General features: G+C 44.7%; 1 protein-coding gene across 7 annotated transcripts in view; it reads left to right on the forward strand.

Moving 5' to 3' along the window:
- The window catches only part of Ca12 (carbonic anhydrase 12), a 53,061-nt gene that overhangs the window by 5,678 nt on the left and 30,184 nt on the right, over nt 1–17,199 (forward strand). The gene's annotated exons all lie outside the window — the stretch shown is intronic.

The following is a 17,199-nucleotide window of genomic DNA, read 5'->3' on the forward strand; positions in this document are numbered from 1 at the left end:
CATAGAAGATACACAAGATATATTGTTCTGGAGAGTGGAACTGACCACACTGGCCCAGGAGGCATTTGAAGCAGGCAGAGTTATGCTGCCAAAGTTAAAGCTATGAGATGCAATGGCTGTGGGGTGGTGACAGTCAGGGAAGTTGATTACAGCAGTGGACACATAGTCCAGGGAAAGCCCTAACCTTGATTTTCAAAGGTTAGCCTTGGGGTGTTCATTAGTCCAGGAGGTGTAGAAAAGTCACTGAACTGACCAACCAGCTACCTGGCTCTGGCACTATGTAGCTCCATTATTGCTAATGTCCCTAATGTTTTGATGTGCAAAGCACATTGCTGAATGAGTATGTAATTAAGGGGTAGACTGTAGTCTGTAACTGGAAATTACTTATAGTTCACAGTTCAAAGCAGAATATAATAGGTAATAACAACATAATAAATAAATAGTTCGGTTCTCTGATTGCTCAGAGGGCTGAATAGTTAAGGAAGGCTTCCTGGAGGAACTGGTCTTTTCCCAAGGCCTTGGAAGATGGGGAGATTCAGTGAAGGTAGAGGAAGGTCTGTTGGTCGAGGTGATAAGGACATTGAATGCGCAAAGGGAAGACAGAGCAAGGTGGCACTTGAAGGAAGCACATGAAGAAAGAGGGTTTATTGGAGAATAATGGGCTCTAAGGTCAGAAAGATAGGTGGGGTCACATGGGGGGGCAGGCTTTTCCCACCTTGTTCTATACATGGAGGGGCAGGGCAGGTTGTATATCTGCTTTAGGATGAGTAACTCAGTGGGAGGGGAGAGGGGGCAGATGACAGTGAATCGGGAAAGTGGCCTTTGTAGGAGACCTATTCTGTGTCTTCACAACCAGTCTGTAGTAATGGCAGGAACAGGGAAGGAAAGGGCTGGGTGAGAGACCTCACAAAGGAAGAATCAAATGAGTTGGGCTGTGGACCCCTCTGGTGGGCTGTGTCTGTATGCTGATGGTGGGAGTGTTTGTGACCTTCACAAAAAAGGATGGGTCCTGAATTCTGGGCCTTAAACAGTACGATCTTCTGTGAGTCATGTGAGCCTTACCTTCCTCTCTGAATCTGGTGCGGAGGGGAGTGAGCTGTGTCTGTCTAGATCAGTGTTCATCAACTGTGGCTTGGGGTTACCTACATCAGAATCACCTGGAATGCTGTCCAAAAATGCATATTTTGGAGCCTCAGTCAGGATGGGCCGGAAAGAGGGGGTTGGGGGACTGCAAAAAATTCAGTCCCCAAGCGAGTCTTATCTTATGAATGCTTTGTTAGAGGACCGCTGACCACATGGTTCTCAAGATATTTCTACCCCACCTCTTCTACTGGAAATCCAAATCAAGTCTTTGCAGGGCTCCCTGCCTCTCTGTTACAGTCCCCCCGGGCAGAATGAGATGTTTATAGGGAACAGAGAGTCACTGTGTCTAGGAGTGGGAGGAAAAGATTTGCTGCCACCTGTGACACAGTGTTCTTCCATGAGGGCTTCTCTATGCAACCCTATCAACTGGTCCAGAGCATTTCTTTCTGACCACTGGCCCTGGTCAGACCTCTGCCCTTCTGCCTTGTACAATTAGAGCAGCTCTTTGTTGAGGAAGCAGAGGGCAGAGTCTGATGATGCCCGGACTTGCATGGGGTAAGCTCAAAAGCAATCTGGTTTTCATTAGTGAAATGGGTGCATGTGGTGTGGTCAGCCCTCAGAGGGACAAGTGGAAGAGGAAGATGGAGGATGGTTCAGGGGGCAGACAGGTTGGGGCTGGCGGCTGGCCTGTGCTCCAAGTCATAGGTAAACAGAGGGCCCAGCATTGGTGCTGGAGGGCAGGGTTTCCAAGCAGCCAGGGCTGTGCTGAATGGGCAAGTCCAACCAAGTGCTACATGCTGGTTTTCCAGGGTACAGAACTCAGCTTCGAGCAATGCACGTAGACAGTGCTGAGTCATCCTGCCTCCGGGCTTCCTGCTGCCTGGTGCACATGGTGGGGCTTCTGGAGGTGTGCGGAGAGGGAATTCTACCCCCCATCCCCTGCATGTAGATCACCAGGCTGACACAGAGATGGCACCCCAAAGAGAGGAGGAGCTTCTGTCAATGAAGATGGGGCAGCCCTGCCCAGCACTCCTCCTGGGTGACTGATACAGCATCTAAATATCTGCCGGGTTGAGATTTTCTCCATCATGAGAGAAAGAAAGACAAAAACCTGTGTTTCCCCAGTCAAACCAGTGCCAAGTCAATCCTGCGGAGCCCTGGTGGCTTCTCCTATTCCAAACTGTGACTGCAAGTCATGTTGTCACATGAACTGAGGACAAACTCCAGCCTGCTAAAATGAACCTGTTCTCCCAAACAGAATAGTAGGTGTTTGTAGAGGGTGGGGGTGACCAGAAGGTGACACGAGGAGGTGCTGTTTATGTTCAGGTCCTTGATATGAGTGCTGTGTCAGGTTTGTGAAAATTCATCAAACTGTTGGCTTATGATCCTTGCACTCATTTGTGTGTATATTAAATTCAATATAAGAGTTAAAAAGTTCCATCTAGCTGGGAGAATCATCCTTACCCTTGTAGGGTTTTGTTAGTTTGTTTTAGCCCTCCCCAAGGAGGGGGGAAATCCCAGAGTGTTTGAAACAACAGGGTAACAAACAAACAAAAAAGCCTACATTGGAGCTAATGACCCAAAACCAGCACATGAGCAGAGGACGAGCACTGCGCTTCACTCCTGATAGTATCCGACAATGCTCTTCGAATGTGGGTTGGTTCAGAAAGAAACAAATACCACTATCTGATATAGATATAGGGCAGGTAAGAAAAGACAAATTTTAAAGGTGATAGAATGGGAGAGGAACATGGATGCTGAGGTCTCTCCTGGATGGAGAGTGAGTCCCACCTCTCTAAGTCACCACCCCAAAGGGTATCCATGAGGCCAGCCACTCCATCCCATGCAGAGAAGTCTGGGAACATGGGGGCTTTGCTGGGGCAAGGGGCTGGCAGCTGGCTGCAGTCGCTCACAGGGGCTTCTGCCCAGCTTCTCGGCTGTGATGGGACTGGCCTGGGCTCTAGCAGGACTCAGTGTGATCCAGGCAATGCCATGTACTCACACTGCTGTCCCAGATCCACTCCTTGGCTCCTCTCCTAAACAATAGAGTCTTCATTGCAAAGTCTCCTTCGGCAACCAGTATAGGCTTTGTTACAGGGCAGAGGCCTTCCAAGAAACTGAGGCAGTGCTGCGGCCCCCCTTCACACTTCGATTCTTGCAATCATGTCAGAAAGATTTCAGACATGTCACCAGAATAATGCATGAGTTTATTAGAAGGGATTGGAAAGGGGAAAGGGGGACACTCTGAAAGGAAAGAATGGATCCTCTCAGGACAGAGATGGCTTGCCCCTCCTGCCTTCCATTTTTTATTGAAGGTTCCAGGGACATTTCCAGAGCTTTCTGCCTAGGCCCACTTCTTGACTTTTTTTTCCTTTCCTTTTCTTTTTTTAAATACACAATAGTGGAATGCATTACAATTCTTATTATACATATAGAGCACATTTTTTTCATATCTTTGTATATAAAGTATGTTCACACTAATTCGTGTTTTTATACATGTACTTTGGTTTTTTTGCATTACAATTCTTATTACACATATATACCATAATTTTTCCTATCTCTGTTTGTATATAAAGTAGGTTGACATCCAATTCGTGTCTTCATATATATACTTTGGATAATGATGTCCATCACATTCCACCATCCTTGCTAATCCTCTGCCTCCTCCCTTTCCCTCCCTCCCCTCTTTCCTATCTAGAATTCATCTATTCCTCCCATGTTCCCCCTCTGTACCCCACTATGAGTCAGCCTCCTTATATCAGAGAAAACATTTGGATTTTTGAGATTGGCTAACTTCACTTAGCTTTATCTTCTCCAAAGCCATCCATTTCCCTGCAAATGTCATGATTTTATTCTCTTATTGCTGAGTAAAATTCCATTGTGTATATATGCCACATTTTTTTTCCATTGACTTTTGACTGACAGCAGGATGAAATCAGACTTTCAAGTCCCCACTGGTCATGATACCCATAGTCCCTTTGGCCCATCCTGACTGGAACCTGTTCTTATACATTTCATGATTAAAGAGAATTATCTTTATCTCCTTGAGTTCTGGAATCTGGTTTGGGTAAGGGTCACAAAAAGTGCCCTCCTTGAGGGTAACTTGGCATTCTTGTTATCAGCATTTTGGGCCTGCATTTCTCCTGCAGATAACAGGTAGTTTGCTGAGGAATGTGACACATATCCTGTCAACTTAAGCCAGGAAGGGCTGCAGGTAAATTGTTTTTTAAAAGAGAAAGCATGTGGGAGTCACACAATGGGTCTTGCTTATAGAATTATTCCCTTAACATGTTCTCACTGCTCCCGCCTGTCTGTTCCCTCCCTATCAGACTTCATGGGGGCAAGCCTCCTGCTCACGTCCCTCAGGTCCTGCAGCCCCCACCTCCACTCACCTTTGTCTTCCATCCAGTGGAATAAGTTGCTCCCAGTGAACTTGCCCTGTATCTCTGGACACCCTTTCTGACCCTTTCCCAAACACTAAAAGATGAAACACACGAAGGAGGCTAGGAGGTAAACTCTGCCTTCTGTCCTTTGCAGGGATCAACACATTGTGTGACTTCACCTTCAAATTGCAGTATAGTGAGAAGGCCTTAGAGCCAAAGGAAAAACTGAAAATGGCAGTTAGGGAGCACATGAGATTAAAGGATGGTTTAATTAAGGAGAGCTCTTCTCTTTCTCAAAGGTGAATAATCAGCCAACTCAAAACACACCTGTGGCCTTCTCCCCTGCTCCCAGCTGCCATCCAGGAGATGAATGAGAGACCCATAGCACTCTTTGGAGAGCTGGAAAGGGTCAGACTTGTGTTTCATACTAGGGAACTGAATCCTTATTTCTGTGTCTTGAGAATTTCCCTTGAGAGTTGTAATGTGATCTCCTATCATCTATTAAATATGGGCTATAGTTCCAGTTACTTCTAATTGAAGTTGTGATATCTAGGATCTCTTTGCATCTGGCCTACCCATTTGTAATTATTTCTCATCTTTCCTGAGTTGGGGTGTATGTGTGTTCTGGAGGATCTTGGCCTATAGCTGCTGAAATGCCTGCCTGTTAGTGTTCACAGTTAGCCTTGCCAGCTAAGGAAAAGAGATAGGAACTAGCACTTGTTCCTTAAGACATATGTGGTGACATGGGGGTGGGGGGCGGGCAGAAAACCAGGGGGAAGAAGTGGGAGGTGTAGAGACCCCCAAAGCAGTCAGACCACTATGGGACTATCTGCTAGGCTGGTCTGAGCTTTGATTTCACTGAGTTCAGTTCCTCAGCTACAATTGGGGTTGTAGATGATTCTTAAAGTGTGGTCCCTGGACCACCAGCTTTAGTTTCACCTGGGACTCCATGTGTGGCTGTTAAAATGCAAATTCTCAGCCCCATCCTAGGTCTACCTACTAATCAGAAACTTTGCGGGTGGCCTAGTTATCATTTTAGCAAGCCCTCGGGGTGATTCTGGTGTGCACTCAAGTCTGAGAACCACCCTAGGTCTGTGGCAAGGATCAAATCAGATCACCCACAGAAAGAGGCCAACACAATGCTAATCGCCACTTTCCTTGCCTTCACGGCACAGAGCTATGGTGTAGATGAAATTGGCTAGTTTGTGGGGAAAGGCCTCATAAACCCTAGAGGACCAATCACAGGAGAGTTCTATTAATGTTAAGAAAGGTTTGGCTTCCTCACACTTTTCTGAACTGTTGAATTTTCACAGCCAGGAGGAATTTCTTTTATAATGCTGAACAAACAGGGCATTTCCTTTCTGAGAATGAAAGGAATTGAACAAAACACCAGGGCTCCAAACTCTTGTCCCAAGAGTGTCTCAGGCCAGAACATTCTCTCTAACTTTGTCCTTCACACCATGGTGAAGTTGGACCTAATCTCTCTGGTGCCTTCCTGGTATCTAGGGTCCAGGTACCTGACTATATGACCATGTCCTTTTCAGCCATGTGACTGGCCCCCTAGAGGGCAGGCACCCCCTGTTTCCTGGTGCAGGCCACAGGGGCTGACTCTTGGGTTAAGGTTCAGGAATGGAGGCTTGAGCCTGGGAAGAAGCTTGGGCTGTCTATCAGGGCACTGAGCTGCTTAGACCTAGCCTCACACAAGGCCCTCAGCAGCCCAGCACAGGAAGAGAGAAGCCTCAAGTCTCCTGTGAACTCAGCCTAAAGAAAGCTTTAGAGCAAAGGGGCTAAATTCAGAGCAAGTGTGTGATGAAGGTGGCTTCAGGCAGGGACTAGGAAGTCTGGTTTCTAGGAGGAAGAGAAGGAATGAGATTGTTTTGGCAGGAGCCTATAGTCTCTGAGGGAGCCAGAACCTTCTTTACTTGTGGGTTACTGTGTTCTTTTACAGGGTAGCACCAGAGTGCAGGTACAGACAGTGCCGTGGACCCAGGAACAAAAGTTAAGCTCTTCCAGGCCCATGCCATAGACCAAGAGAGAGGCAGCACCTGCCATGATCAAGGAGCCCATTTTATTGATTCTAAGATGCCTATTTTGGGGCATCTCTGAGATGGGATAGATCTTATAATCAATGACATCTAGAAGCAATGAAATATGGTAGCAAACACTGAGAAGCATGGTGCAGATGTTTACAAACACACAGGGGCTGAAATGATTAATTAATTCATGAAAACAATGAAGGCAAAGATGTAAAAATAATGGCTGATATGTACCGTGTCCGGCAACATACAGGAACAGTGGGGAATCATATTAGATTTTTTAAATTTTTATTTTTTAAGTTGTCCCTGGATCTTTTTAAAAACAATTTATTTATATGCAGTGCTGAAAATCAAACCCAGTGCCTCATATATGCCAGGCAAGCACTCTATCACTGAGCCGCAACCCCAGCCCTAGATTTTGAACTGTAGCTTTTCCTACTTCTTGGTCAATTCACAGTTCACGTTTGCTTTTTGGTAATAATGGGTCAGTATTACAAATATTATAGCAAAGTAATTTAGGTGCTGTTCTTTTAGCTTACAAAACTATCCCTTTAAGGAGCAAGCTTTCCAATTATCTGTCAAGTATTTGATTTATGCCAACCAGGAAGGAACAAATACTAGCTGCCACCTCCTTATGTCTATAAAGGTTGACTCAGAACTGGTATTACGCTAAATAAAATGGTTCGTTTAGCTGGCCTTAACTTTTAAAATGATTTTGCAATCCTTAGCATGTGACTAGATCAGCTGCATGAACTCTGGGTGAAATTGAGGAGACCTGTCCAGCCCTCGTTAAGGACACCTGCAGGTTCAGAGTAAGAGGTACATGCTGTCCCTCCTTCCAGGACACGAGGTTCAGGAAAACCTCAGGATGAGAGATTTACCTACTGCACATATGGTGATGTTGGCAAAGGAGGCCTGGGGCCTCGCAGGGTGGTCCTTCCTTGGTCATTCATCTTCTAGGAAGTGTATGAGAAGTAGACAAAGGAGAAAAGGTGTTCCTCAAGGTTGTGGAACAAAGACATTTTGTAAGGCAGTCAAAGTCAGTCATTCGAATGACTAGTTCCCTTTTTGGCTTTCACAACCAGGAGCAAATTGGTAGCTTCAACTTCAGTAAGTGACTATTTTTGTATTTTTAAAAATAGATTAATATATATGAAATAATTTAAAAGTTCTCATTTGTTATTAATCAAAAACATGTAAAATCAAGGTTTTTAGTTCACCTGAGATAATTGGTTCACATTCGTTCCACAAATATTTATTGAGTGACTACTAAATGCAAGTGTTGGGTTAAAGAAATAGGATGGTGTTAAGGAAATGATGAACAAGCCCTGGTCCCTTTCATTATGGGACTGAGAGTTTGGAGAGACGGGCAAGTGAGCAGGGCTTTACAATACAGAGGAGAGAGACCTCACTAGTGTTTTGGAGAAGGACTAGAGGAGGTTTCTGGAGGAAGTGATTACAAACTGAGTTCTGAAGGACATGTCAGAGCTATCCTGGCAAAGTGCAGGGAATAGAAAGGCATTTGCGACAAATGGACAGCTAGGGCAGTGATCAGCCAGGAGGCTGGTACGTGCTGGGGATTCCCTCAATGAGGAAGGAAGGGGCTGGGGAGATGGGTGAGAGCTGGAGCATGGGGAGCTCCGGAGCCAGCCGGGGAGGCAATAGAGAACTGCTGGAACATTCTAAGTAGATGACATGATGGCAAAGCATTTTAGAAGGATTATCCTGGCTGCAGGGTGGAGAAGGGGTTGAGTGTGAACCACTGGAGGAAGGAAATGCAGAGGGACATGGGAAGGGGGATGGTGGCTCTGAACCAATGGGAAGGGCAATAGGTGTCCTGATGTATTGGTATCATTTAGCCTGAAATGTAGACAGCTAACACCATCATTGGCTCGTGCAGCCTGCCTGTGGGTGAGTGCCCATTTTCATCTGGGCTTCACAAAGAATTCAAATAGGCCTAGAAGGGCCCTGACTGGGGCTGGGGATGCCAATGTAGTCAGCCAAGTCCTGCCCCATTTAGAGATGAGGCCAGGAAAACTCAGAGTCACAGTGGCCCAAACAGAACACAAAGGGCAGAGCTAGAGCTCCATCTCCTGATGCCACCTGATGCACTTCCCCAGGCATGTGGCAATGCTTATTTTATGCCAGGCATTGTGACCCCTACACAACACATCATGCCGCTGAGGAAATACAGGATTAAAAAAGTAAACAATGTAGATTTGTCAGAGACAAATTAACTCGATTTTCTTCCTCTCATCAGGATAAAGGGCTTGGTGGTTAAAGAAAACACAATAGACTTAATACCTATTGACATAAACAAACATCTGATACAGCTCATTGTGACACACTCATGGGAAATGTGGATCAAAAATCAGTGTAGCTGCTAGTGAAAACAAACAAACAAACAAAAAAACCCCAGTGGAATCCATGCATTGTTACTGTCTCTAGCATACAACCAGGAGAGATGGCAGGATTCCTCTTGGAACAATCCTGAATCGTGCCCTTTATGGCGCATTAGCAATGGACAAACTGCAGGATGAAGGGTTGGCATGGGTGAGCACAGGTGGGGGACATGTGTAATTTTAGAAGGAAGGGTAAAGAGACATGTCAGGAATGTGGATCAAAGTAAGAGGGGCTGGCCTGTAGGGCCAGGAGTAGTGAAGTGGTGAGCAAATTCTGTACTGTGAGACTGAGTGAGGCCAGGGTGGGGCCGCAGAGGCTGACGGGAGAAAAGGGCTTGCATGCCCACCTCCCCATTCACGTGGGATCTACATTAGGGTACAAGTGGCTCCTTGCTAGCCCCTCGGGCCCCTCAGATCTACACTCTTAGCTATGTCTCCCCCTCACACACTCGCACTCCATCTCCTTAACTCCAAGTGAGCCTCTCAGCTGTTTTCTGGGTTACCTGTATGTGTTTAGGTCTTACTGCTTGGAGCTGTACTCAGCAAAAGACTCCTCTGAGCTTCCTGTTGGCAGGTCCCCAAGAGTCTCCCACCCTTAAACCTTTCACTGCAACTTGTCTGTCGGCAAGGTTAAGGTAGGGAAGACCCCCATGTCTAATTGTGAAGAGATGACCAGTCAGAAATCTTGTTATGCCTTGGAAAGAGGAATTGAGAACTGCATGAACTGAATACCATCCTTTCACATGACTGCCCCATGAAGCAGAGCACTTATTGGGTCAATAACCAAGTGCTTGATTAGTGAATTTGTCAGATTATCGCTGGAGAATTTTCTCCCCTCAATAGCATGTTTTGTTTTGCTACATACACAGGAGTTCTAGGGATTCTGAGGGGCTCGAGGGGCTAGCAAGGAGCCACTTGTACCCTAAGAAGAGTTATCCAGAAGGAGGGTGTAACTGCCCAGCATGTGAGGTGACCCCCTCCCCACAGGGGCTGCACCAGCCTAAGGGAGGTACTTGAGAAACATTTGTTGATGAAAGAGGAAAGAATGGTTTATTTCTCTATTAATTTTTGGCTCTGGACTCAGAGAAGGAACCAGGGAGAAGGTGACACTTGATCTCAGTTGGTAGGATTTCAGAGAAACCAGTCTGAAACGAAATGCCACATCACCATGCATATCTTATTAGAAGTAAGAGGAGACACACAGGGAACCCTAGATTTATTTTTGGTGAAGTAAAAGGGACAATGTACTCTAAAAGGTTGGAAACCAGCCTCTAAAGAAAGAAAGAAAGAAAAGTGTGAATCAAGACAGTTCAGCTCAGAAAGGCCTGGGAACTGGCGTTATGAGAGTCTGTTTTACCTACACATTATTCTTATACTTTGACATTGATTCTGCGCAGCTGCCCTAGGTGATGACTATTGTTGCCTCCACTTTGTAAGTGAAGTTCTGAGAACCAAAGAAATGTGCCCAAGGTCACATAGCTAGCAAGTGGTAGAGCTGTGAGTGGCAGCTTGGCTGTATGATTCCAAGGCCCTTGACCTTCCTATTTCCCTTCACATCTTTCTGGAAAAAGATACTTAGAATTAGCCTGGATGAAGGTCTTCAGTATGAAAAGAATCACCAAGAAGCTAGTTTTTTCAAAACCCCAGAGTAGCTTTAAAAAACAGTAATAGGGCTACAGGTTAATTATCAAAATGGACTTTTTTCCTCTCTCCGTCAGGGACTTGTGTATGCCAGGCAAGCACTTTACCACTTACCACTGAGCTATATCTCCAGCCCTTTTAAATTTTTATTTTGAAACTGGGTCTCACTAAACCACCCTGGTTGGCCTTGAACTTGTGATCCTCCTGCCTTAGCCTCCCAAGTAGCTGGGATTACAGGCGTGTGCACTGTGCCTGGCATGTGGAAGCTCTTAATTGAGGCTTTGGTTGACATCAGGTTAATGTTCACAGGCCAGTCCACATTCACTGTAGTTCAAACTCCAACCTGAGAACTGCAGAAAGTTTATTTCTTTGATCAGATCCCCTCTTTTCCTTATTTCCAGACTCCCCAGGGACTGTTTAAGGGAATGTTTACAAAATCACAAATCCCTCCATTGCCGCTTCTTCTTCCAGCTCTAGACACTCACCCAGGTCTTATCTGTTGGTGCCTCTCACCACTTCATAACTCATAACACTGTCCAGGCTGTGGACACTCCAAAGTGTGTTGAAAGTTGCAACAGTGGAGACTGAGAACTCCCATGAGCAGTATGGCTTTGGGCATGACATTCAATCTCTTTTTGGCTCAGTTACATCATCTATTAAATAAGTGCATAGTACCTATATCATAGGATTATTATGCAGAAAAGTAACTATAATAACTGTGGTCCATGGGCCAAATCCAGCCTACCACTGTTCTTGTAAATAAAATTGCATTGGCCCACAGCTACACTCATTTGTTTATATCTTCTCTGTGGCTGCTTTTGTGCCACAATAGCTAGAATTAAACAGGGACAGAGACTAGATAGCTTGCAAAGACTCAAATGCTTACATTCTGGCCTTTTAAAAAATTTTTAGTTGTTGATGGTGCTTTATTTTTATTAATCATTTATATGTGGTGCTGAGAATCGAACCCAGTGCCTCAGGCATGCTAGGCAAGCACTCTACTGCTGAGCTACAACCCCAGCCCACATTCTGGCCTTTTACAGAAAAAGTTAGCCAACCCTGATAAAGAAATATGCCCAGCATACACTAAGTGCTCACTAAATGGCAGCTTTAAAGAAAAAATATCCCAAATTCACTAGGCCTTGGAATTTAACAAAATTTGATCGATACAAGGCAACTACAACCTCAAAATGCAAACCAGATATATCTGTAATCAGTTCTTCCCCAGGGTGATGATCATATGCTGCCTCCTCAGATGGCATGAGATGGTGCCATCCTGTTTTAGGCATTAGCCTTATTATTGCGGACTGGATTTGTTCTCTGTTCCTATAGTCAGAGTCCCACTCTTCTTTTCTGCCAAAGATGATTGACAGTAAGAATATCCAATTCCTTCAAGAAAATCTCCTTTGAAAGTGGTATCTGGTCCCTTCTTCCACATGGGCCAGGTGGGGCAACCACAATTTGATAAAATAAGCCTGGAACTTCTGAGCCTCTACACCATGGACATTTGAGGATGTTTCTTGGTTGTGGGGGCTTCCCTGTGCATTGTAGGATGTTTTGCAGTATCCCTGGCCTCTATCCACTGTATGCTAACAGCATCTCCCAGTTGCAGTAGCCCAAACTGTCTCCAGATATTGCCAAATGTCCCCTAAGGGGCAAAATTGCCCCCAGTTGAAAACCACTTGACTTAGTTAAAATAACATCACAGGGGAGGCAACAACAATCTGGTCTAGCATAGTCAAAATTCATATTTTAAAAAAGGATTCTTTGTAAGGGCACAGACCTGATAAAGACATACCCAATTTTATCACTGGATCACTAAACAGAATGCTGGGCATCTGGGCCTGCAGTGTCAGGATTTGAAAATCCACAATTGGAGCTACATGTTCCCAGAAATTCTGGGTAGCTGCCTGCCTTGAATCTATTTAACTAAAAAGGGGTTTTGAAGCGCTCCCTACCACCACACAGAGAGGGCCCCTCACCAAGATGTAGAATGTGCTTATGAGCCCCCGGTCCTGCCCTTGCCCATGCCAGCTTCATCATTTTCCCATCCAACTCCACCTCAGATGACTGGAAGAAACTGTTGGTGGCTTGAAAATGATAGCTGATTCACTTTTCTTTCCGCCCATTCTCAGTGATTCTCTTTTGTGGGCTGGACATGGGGGTTCAGAGTCAAAGCCTTGCCTTCAGCAGGCTGATAGCTGAGAGGGAAGCAGATACATACACAGGTATTTTGATGGTGCAGATTAAGTGCTATGATAATGTTCACTGGTGCTGTGGAACACAGAGGGGATGGATGACTTCAATTTGGGGGTAAAAGTGTCTGTCAGCAAAGTCCTGCCTGAAGAGCTAATTCTTTTAAGACAGAGGAGTTGGTAGGGCAAGGAGAACGTATGTTTATCTGTGGGAGTGGTATGTTATAGGGATGAGGATGTTACCCCATTGCCAGCAATAGAGGCCTTAAGAAGCAGGTGAGAAAGAACACAGAGCACCGGGAGAGGCCCAGGAGGGCAGCAGCCTAGTATTTGCAGGCTGGTGTCAGGGATGGTTTTCCATGGGTCTGTCCTGTTTCTTCAGTACATCCATGAGCAGAGGTGCTGACTGCTTTTGTTCCAGACTCTTTTCAAAGATTTCTTTTTCATAGCAAACAACCTTGAAAGATAGAGATAAGATCTCTCTCCAAGGCAGAGAGCTGATTTGGTTATTGCCTGTATGATAAAGATGGTGTCTCCCTGGAGGACCGATGTTGGATGGGTTTGCTAGACTCCCCCTTTAAAAAACTGAGGTTTCCTAAGCTTCCAGTTCCTCTGCCATCATGTTGAGTGGTTGGAATATACAGGCATCACCTGGCCCTTATATCATTTTGGGGAACTGGGCCTTGGGAAACTGGCAAATCTTACTCTTGTGAATATTTAACTCTCTTTTGTCTCTGACCCAGGAGTCCCATGTCGTCTTCCAGTGTCCATGGAACTGTGGCAGACTCACTCATTAGGTTGCAAGTAGGATAAAATCTTTGACCATCTACAGTTTTTGACAGATGGTAGTGGGGAAAAGCCTGCAGAAGTGGGTAGGGTTGTGAGGGTCTTGTGACCTGCACAATAGAGCTTGGGACTTATCCTGAAAGCTTGAGGAGCTTCTCAAGAACTGTCAGTAAAGTAATGCCAGGATCAGGTGTGCATTGGTGTGGAGAGTGGAGGACTGGAGGGGAGCCTGAAGCCATGGGCTAAGGAGGGGTACAGACAGACAGCTGTGGGATTGAACAGGGGCTGTGCCTGTGGGGAGAAAGGGTGGCCGCATTTAAAGCAAAAATTCACATTGTCCTTGAGAGCATGTTTCTCTGATACAGGACTCAATCCAGATAACCTATTGCATTTATCTGTGGTGTTTATTTTGACCTTTCATGCCCTTGACATTGCAAAGGATGTAGACTTTGTAGCAGATAGTGCTTAGATCTTGTAGAAGGTCCCTCAGTTTTGGGTTTCTTAGGAAAAGCAGATGGAATGCATTGACATGAATACCACAGAAGTAATGAGAAATATATCTTTCATGATGCACCACATCAGGAGGCACACAATTGTCCCACAATGGCACACAGTTGTCCCATTATTGGCGATAACCTTGTTTATACTGTTAAAATGTCTGCTGGGTTCTACCATCAAATGTTACCATTTTCCACTTTATAAATAATAGATTATCTGTGATAAGATCTTTTGAGACTGAGTATAGAAATTTGAATATTGATTATATATTAGATAACAGTATAATATTATTAAATTTCCTGACTGATAATTATATTGTAGTTATATAAGAAAATGTCCTTGTTCTCAGGAGATGTATGTTAAAGTATTTAAGTATGACAGGGCATCTTATTTGTAGCTCTCTCAAATCATTTAGAAATAACAACAAGAACAGAGACAGGGGGAGGGGCGACAGATATACATGCAAATATGGCAAAGTGTTATGTTAATTGGTGATCATAGATGAAGAGTGCATGGAAATTCATTGTGCTATTCTGATAAATTTTCCATACATTTACATTTTTTCAAAATAAAAAAGTTTTAAAAAGACAACCTAAAAGGATAAATTTGTTAGGTCTCAGGACCTGGAAGTGGGGGATGAAAGAGAAGAGAATAGTGGACTGACTATGATTCCTAGGTCTTTGCGGTGGTGCCTGGTCTCACCAGCTGAGATAGAGCACTTGGAAGGAAGTGGAGGAAGTTTTCAAGGGAAGGTGGGGGAGGAAAAGATGGTGACTTAAGTTATTTTTAAAAGATTATTTGTTTCCCTATCTGATTCCTCTATCAGCCATGTCTGATTTCAGGATTACCCCAATGGAGAGTCCCGAAGGCAAGAAAGAGGTCCTGAGCAGGGCTAGAGATGGTATTGGAGGTATAGGAGGGAATAATATCATCCCCAGGGAGTGTATGTGTGAGAAGATGAAAGGGCCAAGGATAAAACTCTGGGACAAAACCACTGCCCCCAACATTAAAAGACAGGTAGCCCCAGAGATGAGAAGAAAGAAGAAGGAGAAATGGGAGAACAACTCAGACAAAGCAGTGTCCCCAAAGGAGAGGAGAGGTTTTGTTCAGAAATTAAAATATGCCACTTAAAAAAATAAACAGAAAGATCAGAAGAGTAGAGGAAGGGGATCGGGGGAGGGGGGAGGGGAGGGAAAGGGGAGGTCCTGGGGAAATTAAATGGAGCAAATTATGTTATATGCATTTATGAAGATGCCACAATGAACCCTACTACTATGTATAAGTATAATGCATTAATAAAAACTTTTTTAAAAGAAGAGGAAACAATAGGCTTGGAGGTAGATAGAGCACTAGGTCAAGGCTGCAAGGGAAATGGGGTAGAAGAGTCAATTTGGATTCAGTGGGAAGTGGGCATGGTGTAGGGTGAGATCTGAGTCAGAGGTTGTGCAGAAGTGAGCACGGGCAGTTCTTGTAAGATGCGTGGTGCAAACAGGGAGAAACCAGACCAGGAGTAAAAGGGGAAGCACTTGCTTAAGTAGACAGGTATTGAAAGTCCACAAGGAACAGTTCAAGGCCACATTCAATTTACATATCCAGACTGTTCCCTGGGTCTAAATGCCAGTCAAGCCTCACAGCCTCATACATTTGACAAAATGAGTGCTGAGAAGTGGATGGGGAGAGGCAGCGAGGGAGGGAGAGGAGAGCAGTTAGTGGGGTGTCAGTACCCAGACAGCTATACCCATGATGAGAAGCTCCTGTGACATTTTCAAATCTCTCTGTGCCAGGGAAGCAAGCCTGTCACAAAGGTAGCCTCTGCCCACAGTATTTAGTCTCCCACTGGTTTCTTTTCAGTGCAGGGGAACATTGCAACACTGCCTTGTATGGAATATGCCTTTATTATCATGATTATTATTATTTAAGTTTTCCCTTTCCACTCAGGAGTTTGTAACAAATAGCTGCATTGACCATAGCCTCTTGTTTTCTATAAACCATATTCTTTCCTGCCGACTGCCTCTTGGATCCACACATAGCTTATTTCCTTCCTTCCTTCCTTCCTTCCTTCCTTCCTTCCTTCCTTCCTTCCTTCCTTCCTTTCACTGGGGATTGAACTCAGAAGCACTTAATCACTAAGCCACATCCCCAGGCCTTTTTATGTTTTATTTTGAGACCAAGTCTCACTAAGTTGCTTAGGGCCTTGCTAAGTTGCTGAGGCTGGCTTTGAACTCACAATCCTGCTGCCTCAGCCTCCTATAGGTGTGTGCCACCACACCTGGTCACAGCTTATTTTCCAGAACCCAAATGGGAGAAACACCAATGTTTTATTTCAAACAGCAACTATTTTACAGAAAATTAATAGCAATTTAACCACAGATATTTAGATGACACTAAAATGCACCCCTAAGGATGGATAAGCAAATTGTGGTGTAGACTTAGAATGGTATATTATTCAGCCATAGAAAGGAATAAAGTAGGGATAAATGTTACCATAAAGATGAACCTTGAAAACTTGCTGTTAAGTGAAAGAAGTCAGCCACAAAAGGCCACATACTGTATGATTCTATTTACATAAAATATCCAGAGTAGGCAATCCCATGGAGCCAGAAAGTATATTAGTGGTTGCCTGGGGCTGGGAAGAAGAATGGGGAGTGACTATTTACTAGATTTAGAGATTTCTTTTGAGATGATGAAAATGTTCTGGAACTAAATAGTGGTGATGATTGCATAACAATTTGAATATACTCATTGTTACTAACGGCATATTTTGTGTTTTATCTATTTTACCACAATAAAAAAATTTAAACAGCAGCCTTTCTCTGACACAGAAGAGAAAAAGGCTCAGGCTCCAACCTCAAGGCCTTGGATTAGGTGAGGGCTTTGCATTCACCTGAGCATGCACAGGTGACTCAGGCCTGCTAGTTTTCAGTGTCAGGCAATTACCACTTTAGCAACTTGTTTAACTCGTTAGTAGTTTATTGTTGTTTTTTTTAGTTCAAGAACCATTTGCTAAACCCTGGTGTGCTGGGCTCAGTTGCAGGAGGCAGTTACACACAAATGAATGAAGGAAGCTGCCCTTTTAGTGCAGTGCTTCAGCCCTCAGTGAATGTCAGAATCACCTGGCCTCTGTGTTCAATGACATGCTGGCAGCCACCCCCAGAGAGTCTGGTGCAGTAGGTCT

This window comes from Marmota monax, unplaced genomic scaffold (genome assembly GCF_021218885.2).
Source record: "Marmota monax isolate L192 unplaced genomic scaffold, Marmota_monax_Labrador192_F-V1.1 WCK01_AAM20220418_F8-fsc00078, whole genome shotgun sequence".
Taxonomy (NCBI): domain Eukaryota; kingdom Metazoa; phylum Chordata; class Mammalia; order Rodentia; family Sciuridae; genus Marmota; species Marmota monax.